Raw genomic sequence first — 9936 nt, forward strand, 5'->3', positions numbered from 1 at the left:
ACATTTGAGAGAAATCTTGATGGATGCATATAGTAACCACAAAATAATACTAGTTTAAAAAGTAATAACTGCTAACTTTTGCATAGGGCATACTAAAATATTCTAAGCCTTCTATGTGTACTAAGTCTTCTAATTTTTAAAACAGTTCATGATATAGATGTTTTATTGATTCAATCATTTATTCATTCAACAAGTATTTATTGAATAGTTCCTGTATCTTATAGTCAGGAAAACTGAGGACCAGAGAAGTTAAATCACTTACCTGGGGCCACACAGCTAGTGAGATATTTTTGTTTTTTTTGAGATAGGGTCTTGTTGCCCAGGGTCTCTGTTGCCCAGGATGGAATGCAGTGGCGCAATCATGGCTCACTGCAGCCTCAACCTCCCAGGCTCAAGCAATCTTCCCATCTCAGCCTCCTGAGTAACTGGGACTGTAGGAGCATGCCACCACACCTAGCTAACTTAATTTTTTTTTTTTTTTTTTTTTTTTTTGTAGAGACAGAGTCTCGCTATGTAGCCCAGGCTAGTCTCAAACTCCTGAGCTCAAGCAATCCTCCTGGCTCGGTCTCCCAAAGTTCTGGGATTACAAGTATGAGCCACTGTGCCTGGCCAAATGAGATTTTTTTTTTTTTTTTTTTTTTTTTTTCTTTGAGATGGAGCCTCGCTCTGTCACCCAGGCTGGAGTGCAATAGCATGATCTAAGCTCACTGCAAACTCTGCCTCCCAGGTTCAAGCGATTCTCCTGCCTCAGCCTCCCAAGTAGCTGGAATTACAGGTCCCTGCCACTATGCCTGTCTAATTTTTGTATTTTGGTAGAGAGGAGGTTTCACCATGTTGGCCAGGCTGGTCTCGAACTCCTGAGCTTAGGTGATCTGCCCACCTCGACCTTCCAAAGTGCTGGGATTACAGGCGTGAGCTACCACGCCCGGCCGAGATTTTTACTATTTGGTTTAGTTTAATTTTTTTCCATGAATTTTCTGTTTGTATCTTTTATCCATTTTTATAAAAAAATAGAGTTTCCTTTTTTGCTGAGGAATAAAAAAGCTTTACAATTAAAGAAAATTAGCATATTATCACACCATGTGTAATGGTTTAGTTACTTGTTTTTTGTTGGTGGGGTTTTTTTTTTTTTTCTTTTTTGAGATGGAGTCTCATTCTGTCACCCAGGCTAGAGTGCAGTGCCATGACCTTGGCTCGCTGCAAGCTCTGCTTCCCAGATTCACGCCATTCTCCTGCCTCACCGACCCAAGTAGCTGGGACTACAGGTGCCCGCCACCACGCCTGGCTAATTTTTTGTATTTTTAGTAGAGACCAGGTTTCACCATGGTCTCGATCTCTTGACCTTGTGATCTGCCTGCCTCGGCCTCCCAAAGTGCTGGAATTACAGGCGTGAGCCACCACGCCCGGATGGTGGTGTTCTTTTTTTCTTTTTTAAATAATTTATTTTTATTTATTTATTATTATTATTTTATTTTTGAGATGGAGTCTCGCTTTGTTGCCCAGGCTGGAGTGCAGTGGTGCGATCTTGGCTCACTGCAACCTCCACTTCCCAGGTTCAAGCGATTCTCTTGCCTCAGCCTCCCAAGTAGATGGTATTATAGGCGTGAACCACCATGCCTGGCTAATTTCTTTGTATTTTTAGTAGAGTCGAGGTTTCACCATGTTGGCCAGGCTGGTCTTGAACTCCTGACCTCAGGTGATCTCCTCGCCTCAGCCTCCCAAAGTACTGGGATTGCAGGTGTGATCCACCGTGTTCGGCCTTGGCTAAGTTACTTGTTAGTTGGAGTCTAGGCTCTGGGGATAGAGCAATGAATGAGATGGACAAAATCCCCTGATTTCCAAAAGCTGACACTCTATTGGGCTGACAGAGCAGGGACAAATAAATAAGATATATAATATGTCATGTGGTGATCAGGAGTGGTTACAGGGAAAAATAAAGCAGCAAAGACAGAGAAGGGCCAGATGCCGGGACTCACGCCTGTGATCCTAGCACTTTAGGAGGCCAAGGCAGGAGGATTGCTTGAGCCCAGGAGTTTGAGATCAGCCTGGGCAACAAAGTGAGACCCCCATCTCTTAAAAAATAAAAAATAAATAAATAAATAGTCGGGTGTGGTGGCACACATCTGTGGTCCCAGGTACTCGGGAAGCTGAGGTGGAAGGGTCCCTGCAGCCTGGGAGTTCAAGTCTGCAGTGAGCTACGATTATACCACTGCGCTCCAGCCTGGGAGACAGAGTGAGATCCTATCTCAAAAGAAAAAATTAAATTAAATTAAAAAGAGAGAGAGGGCCGGGCGTGGTGGCTAATGCCTGTAATCCCAGCACTTTGGGAGGCTGAGGCGGGCAGATCACGGTGTTAGGAGATCGAGACCATCCTGGCTAACATGGTGAAACCTGGTCTCTACTAAAAATACAAAAAATTAGCCGGGCGTGGTGGCGGACACCTATAATCCCAGCTACTTGGGAGACTGAGGCAGGAGAGTGGTGTGAACGCGGGAGGCAGAGCTTGCAGTGAGCCGAGATCGCACCTCTGCACTCCATCCTGGGCGACAGAGCAAGACTCCGTCTCAAAAAAAAAAAAAGAAAAGAAAAGAAAGAACAGTCAGTGCAAAGGCCCTGAGGCTGGAGCCTGCCTGGTATATTTGAAGAATAGCAGAAACCAGTGGTGCCTGGCAGCAGAGGGATCAAGGGAGTATTGGGAAGAAAGCCCAAGAAAAAGCAGGCCACGCGAGACAGGAGGTGACAGCCAGAATCTTACAAGACCTCAGAGTTCCTGGGGGGCACTTGGGACTTTTCTCTGGGTGAGATGGAACACCAAAGGTGGGGAGGTTTGATGAGGTAACTGAGGGCCAGGGCGTTATAGGAGTTTGCCAGTCAGGAACGATGTTGGAGTAGGAGGATATAGGTTTCTGAGAGTTGAAAAGGAACAATTAATCCTTCACACAGCAAATATATATATTTACACATTTAACTCTGGCTCTGTTCCATACCTTGTGTTAACAGCGAGCCCAATATATATTAATACAAATAAAATGTAATGACAGGAATTTAGCCACTGGCAACTTACATGAGTTACTAACTTTTTCTTTGCTTTTTTTTTTTTTTTTTTTTGAGACTGAGTCTCACTCTTTCACCCAGGCTGGAGTGCAGTGGCGTGATCTCAGCTCACTGCAACCTCTGCCTCCTGGGTTCACGCCATTCTCCTGCCTCAGTCTCCCAAGTAGCTGGAATTACAGGAACACACCACCACACCCAGCTAATTTTTGTATTTTTAGTAGAGATGGGGTCTCAACATGGTGCCCAGGCTGGTCACGGAACTCCTGACCTCAGGTGATACACTTGCCTCAGCCTCTCTAAGTGCTGGGATTACAGGCATGAACCACTACGCCCTGCCTAAGGTGTCGTTTTTGACATTTAAATCTGCAATCTAGGCTGGGGATGGTGGTGCATGCCTGTAATCCCAGCTACTTGGGAGGCTGAGGCAGGAGAATCGCTTGAACCCAGGAGGTGGAGGTTGCAGTGAGCCAAGATGATGCCACTGCACTCCAACCTGAGCAACAGAGTGAGACTCTCCCAAAAAACAAACAAATAAATAATAAATCTCCAATCTACCTCTAACTTTATACCTTTCCAGATGGCTATTAGTTTTATGGAGAAAAGTCCATCTCGTTTTCAATGATATGAAATTCCACTGTTACGATGTAAATTACCAGCCAGGCGTGGTGGCTCACGCCTGTAATCCCAGCACTTCGGGAGGCCAAGGTGGGCGAATCACAGGGTCAGGACATCGAGACCATCCTGGCTAACACAGTGAAACCTCGTCTCTACTAAAAATACATAAAATTAGCCAGGCATGGTGGCGCACGCCTGTAATCCCAGCTACTTGGGAGGCTGAGGCAAGAGAAGAACTTGAACTTGGGAGGTGGAGCTTGCAGCAAACTGAGATTGTGCCTGCCACTGCACTCCAGCCTGGGCAACAGAGCAGGACTCCATCTCAGAAAAAAAAAAAAAAAAAAAAAAAAAGAGATGTAAATTCCCATATGTGTTTCTGGCCCCTCTAATCTGTCCCTTTTAACCAGTTGTCTGTCCATTTATGGGCCAGCCCCAAACTGTTTGAAAGCTATACTTCTATTATCAGGTTTCAAATACAGAAGGGCTGGTTGCCTCTTACTTTTTCAGAAATGCTCTGGATCTTTTCACATTTTTTTTTTCTTTTGAACCTCAGAATCAACCTGGCTAACTTTATTTATTCTTTTTTTTTTGTGAGACGGAGTCTCGCCCTGTCCCCCCAGGCTGGAGTGCAGTGGCGCGATCTTGGCTCACTGCAAGCTCCGCCTCCCGGGTTCAGGCCATTCTCCTGCCTCAGCCTCCCGAGTAGCTGGGACTACAGGCGCCCGCCACAGCGCCCGACTAATTTTTTGTATTTTTAGTAGAGACGGGGGTTTCACCGTGGTCTCCATCTCCTGACCTTGTGATCCGCCCACCTCGGCCTCCCAAAGTGCTGGGATTACAGGCGTGAGCCACCGCGCCCGGCAACCTGGCTAACTTAAAAGAGCCTTTCCGTGTTTTAAATCGGGCTAGATTAAATTCATAGATCTGGGGGGAAACGAGGGTCAACTTTTTAATACTGGATCTTCCCAAATATTCAAATCTTGTATGCTCAGCCCTAGCAGCAGTTTCAAACGTATTGAACTAGATCCTGTGCCATTTTTGATAAGCTCATTCCAAGATATTTTTATTATCTTTTCATTCTTGCTTGAGTAAATGCAATGTTCTTCTGCTTGTTTTCTAAGCCAGTTTTCTGTATACTGGCACTTGTTTAGGTTGAGGATATTAATTTTGCATCCTCAGAGCCCCCTTGCTCAATTCTCATTTCTTCCAATAGTTTATGGGTTGATTCTCTTTCAAAGTATACAATCACATTGAGGCAGGAGAATAGGGCCTGGAAGCAGGGAACCTAAGGCTGATTCACCCTGACTTCTAGAACTACATCGAAAGAAAAACCTCAACCTTCCACGCTTAAGTAACAAAAGGACCAGAGGAAACTCCTGCAAACCCCAACCTTTTCTGCGGGGCGGATGAGAAATTGAAGGTACCTCTGATTGGTTGCAGAAAGCATAGGAGTGTAACTTCCTAACTTCACTTCAGCCTCTGATTGGTTGCTGTCCATGACCAATCAGACTGATTGCGGGCCAGGTCTTTGTTTGCATAGAAGTGCAACTTTGTAACTTCATTTTAGCCTCTCATTGGTTGCTTAACCAATCAGACTGATTGCGGACCACCACTTTATTTACATGGGGTGAACACCAAGTGGCCAATGGGAGGGCCGGGTGCAGTGGCGCACGCCTGTAATCCCAGCACTTTAGGAGGCCTAGGCCAGCGGATCACCTGAGGTCAGGAGTTCAAGACCAGTCTGGCCAAGATGGTGAAACCCCGTCTCTACTAAAAAATATACAAAAGTAAGCCAGGTGTGGTGGCAGACACCTGTAATCCCAGCTACTCGAGAGGCTGAGGCAGGAGAATCGCTTGAACCCGGGAGGCGGAGGTTGCAGTGAGCCAAGATCGCACCATTGCACTCCAACCTGGAAGACAAGAGTGAGACTCCATCTGAAAATAAATAAATAAATTAAAAGAAGTGGCCAATGGGAAACCTCTAGGAGGTATTGGGACCTGAGAAGATTCTGTATCTGGAGCCCCTGAGCAGCTGCTGGGGCCTGCTCCCACACTGTGGTGTGTACTTTCACTTCTGATAAATCTCTACTTTCCTTGCTTTGCTGTGCGTTTTGTCCAATTCTTTGTTCAAAACACCAATAACCTAGACAACTTGCAGTCAAGACCCTCTATCAGTAACAGCATCATCTCTGCAGAATAGACACACTTCTAAGGTTCTTCTAAGGTTCATACTCTTCTTCCTTTTTCCTGTATAATTACATGAGTCATGTTCCTTGAATCTGAGCCCATCACTCAAGGTTTTTCCTTCCTGGCACAGGGCCTGGGGCCTCTGTCCATCCTTGAAATTCTTTGCCTATCATTCTCTGCTCCAAAACAATTATACCCGAAGGTGCTATACCATGACTTTTTCTCAGGCTTGGAGGCATCTCTCCATTGGGAGCTAAGCTTTCGGCAGGAAGCTTCCCTGACTGTTCTAGCCCTCATTCCAATAAACGTAAAAACAACAATCATATTACAGGCATTGACATGCATTCTGAAGAGCCTTATATTCTGCTCAATAGCATGTTTGTTTTTTGTTTGTTGCTGTTGTTGTTGTTGTTGTTGTTGTTGTTTGAGACAGAGTCTCACTCTGTTGCCCAAGATGGAGTGCAGTGGCACAATCTCGGCTCACTGCAAGCTCCGCCTCCCGGGTTCACGCCATTCTCCTGCCTCAGCCTCCCGAGTAGCTGGGACTATTGGCACCCTTTGCCACGCCTGGCTAAGTTTTTGTATTTTTAGTAGAGATGAGGTTTCACTGTGTTAGCCAGGATGGTCTCGATCTCCTGACCTTGTGATCCGCCCGCCTCGGCCTCTCAAAGTATTGGGATTACAGGCACAAACCACTGCGCCTCGGCCTGGGTTTTGTTTTTGAGATGGAGTCTCACTCTGTTGCATAGGCTGGAGTGCAGTGGTATGATCTCGGCTCACTGCAACCTCTGTCTCTCAAGTTCAAGCAATTCTCCTGCCTCAGCCTCCCCAGTAGGTGGGATTACAGGTGTGTGCCACCATGCCTGGCTAATTTTGTATTTGTAGTAGACACGGGGTTTCACCATGTTGGCCAGGCTGGTCTCAAACTCCTGACCTCAAGTAATCTGCCCACTTTGGCCTCCCCAAATGCTGGGATTACAAGCATGAGCCACTGTGCCTTACAGGTCAATAGCATGTTAGAATTAAATGAGCCTTTTGGGAAAATTCAGGTGAGGGTAGGTTACCCAGACTATGCAGCCATGTTCAAACCTTTGGTGGTTTACGTATTTATTTAGAGACAGGGTCTCACTCCTGTCGCCCAGGCCGGAGTGCAGTGGCATGATCACAGCTCACTGCAAACTCGGCTGGGACTACAGAGAAGCACCACCTCGCCCAGCTAATTTTTTTTATTTTTTTATTTTTAGTAGAGACAGGGTTTTGCCATGTTGCCCAGGCTGATCTCAAACTCCTTGGCTCAAGCGATCTTCCTGCCTCAGCCTCCCAAAGTGTTGGGATTACAGGCATGAACCAGCACACTCAGCCTTTTGGTGGTTTTTAAAATGTCTAAAAATTCTTTGACATTTCTCTCATCAAAAGGCAGAGACTAATTAATTTCCCTCACCTTCAGAATAGGCCAACCTTACCAACCCACTTGTAACAAACAGAATGTGGCAGAAGTGACGCTGTGTGATTTCCACAGTTAGGTCATGCTAGGGATAAATGCCCATGCTACCCAGCCACCATGCTGTCAGGAAGCCCGAGCCACATGGAGAGGCCATGTGCAGAGGTTCTAGGCCCCGTCCCAGCTGAGGTCCCAGCTGCCAGCCAGCATCAGTCACCAGACATGTGATGAGTGAGTGAGCCTTCCAATGGTTTCAGCCCGCAGCCAAGTCCCCCCACCTCATGCTGAGTGGAGCTGGGATGAGCTATCCCCAGTAAGCCCTGCTCACATTGCATATTTTTGAGCAAAATAACGTCATTGTTAAGCCACTAAGTTTTGTAGTGGTTTGTTAGATAGCTATGGAAAGCTACATGGGAGGCCGAGGTGGGTGGATCATGAGGTCAAGAGATCGAGACCATCCTGGCCAACATGGTGAAACCACGTCTCTACTAAAAATACAAAAATTAACCGGGTGTGGTGGCATGTACCTGTAGTCCCAGCTACTCGGGAGGCTAAGGCAGGAGAATTGCTTGAACCTGGGAGGTGGAGGTTGCAGTGAGCTGAGATTTTGCCACTGCACTCCAGCCTGGCAACAGAGTGAGATTCTGTCTCAGAAAAATAAAAATAAATAAATAAATAAATAAAAATAAATAAATTTAAACAAAAATAAAGTAAACTCCCTTTATATCGACTAATATCTTATTAGTTCTGTCCCTCTGGAGAACCCTAATACAGTCCCATAAAACTTATTTTTGGATTTCTGACCTCCATAACTATAAAAATAATTTTTTAAAAATATGTTCTTTGAAGCCACTAAGATTGTAGTAATTTGTTATAGCAGCCACAGGAAATGTCTATACCACCTGCCCCTGTTGCACCCAGTGAGGGTCTTGGTGTGCATGTGATAGACGTCCCGGCAGGCACCTCCATGCTCCATTCCCGTTCAACTCCAATGCCAGGTCCCGGGCCATCCACTAAGCCTGGCTATAATCTGCACAGCAGTGGTGCTGTCCAGCCAAGGAAGATGCCTGCACGTGCCCTGGAAGTGGTTCAGGTCACTTCAGCAGGGCCCTGGTACCAGAGCATGGCCCAGAAGGGGAGGTGGGGGCTCCAAGGAAGCACATGTTCCCAACCCCATGGGCTCTTCACCCACACAGGGGATCAGAGCATGTGGTCTCTGACAGGGGGTTGGACTCTTGGGTCCTAAGGCAGCACTAGGCCGGGCGTGGGGACTCACACCTGTAATCCCAGCACTTTGGGAGGCCGAGGCAGGCAGATCACTTGAGGCCAGGAGTTCGAGACTAGCCTGGCCAACACATTAAAACCCTGTCTCTATTAAAAATACAAAAAATTAGCTGGGCGTGGTGTCAGGTGCCTGTAGTCCCAGCTACTCGGGAGGCTGAGGCAGGAGAATGGCGTGAACCTGGGAGGCGGAGCTTGCAGTGAGCCGAGATCACGCCACTGAACTCCAGCCTGGGCGACAGAGTGAGACTCCGTCTCAAAAAGAAAACAACAACAATAACAACAACAACAACAACAACAAACGTGTAGTAAATTAGTGGTGCCAGGGACTGAGAGAGAGAGAGATGGAGGGTGAAAATGTCTTGGAACTAAGTAGAAGCAATGCTTATACAACACTGTGAATGTACTGAATACCACTTTTTTTTTTTTTTTTTGAAGGAAGGTCTCACTGTCACCCAGGCTGGAGTACAGTGGCGCACTCATGGCTCGCCGCAGCCTCCACTTCCCAGGCTCAAGCGATCCTCCCACCTCAGCCTCCTGAGTAGCTGGGACTACAGGCTCACGTCACCACAGCTGGCTAAGTTTTAAAGTTTTTGTAGAGACGGGGTCCCACCATGTTGCCCCGGCTGGTCTTGAATTCCTGGGCTCAAGTGATCCTCTCGCCTTGGTTTCCCAAAGTGCTGGAATTACAAAGTGCTGGTGGCGTGAACCATCTTGCCCAGTTCTGTACACTTCTAAATGGTTCATTTTATATTATGTGAACTTCGCCTCAATAAAAAAAAAATGTTTTTTCAGATGGAGTTTCCCTCTTGTTGCCCAGGCTGGGGTGCAATGGCGCAATCTCAGCTCACCGCAACCTCCGCCACCCCAGGTTCAAGCGATTCTCCTGCCTCAGACTCCCAAGTAGCTAGGATTACAGGCATGCACCACCACAACGGGGTTTCGCCATGTTGGCCAGGCTGGTCTTGAACTCCCAACCCCAGGTGATCCGCCTGTCTCGGCCTCCCAAAGTGCTGGGATTACAGACATGAGCTATCACACCTGGCTGTTTCTTTTTGTTTTTTGTTTGTTTGTTGTTGTTTTGTCTTTTTTTTTTTTTTTTTTTTGAGACGGAGTCTCGCTCTGTCGCCCAGGCTGGAGTGCAATGGCCGGATCTCAGCTCACTGCAAGCTCCACCTCCCGGGTTTAGGCCATTCTCCTGCTTCAGCCTCCCGAGTAGCTGGGACTACAGGCGCCCGCCACCTCGCCCGGCTAGTTTTTTGTATTTTTTTAGTAGAGACGGGGTTTCACCGTGTTAGCCAGGATGGTCTCGATCTTCTGACCTCGTGATCCGCCCGTCTCGGCCTCCCAAAGTGCTG

This window comes from Rhinopithecus roxellana, chromosome 12, assembly GCF_007565055.1.
Source record: "Rhinopithecus roxellana isolate Shanxi Qingling chromosome 12, ASM756505v1, whole genome shotgun sequence".
In the NCBI taxonomy this organism is placed as follows: domain Eukaryota; kingdom Metazoa; phylum Chordata; class Mammalia; order Primates; family Cercopithecidae; genus Rhinopithecus; species Rhinopithecus roxellana.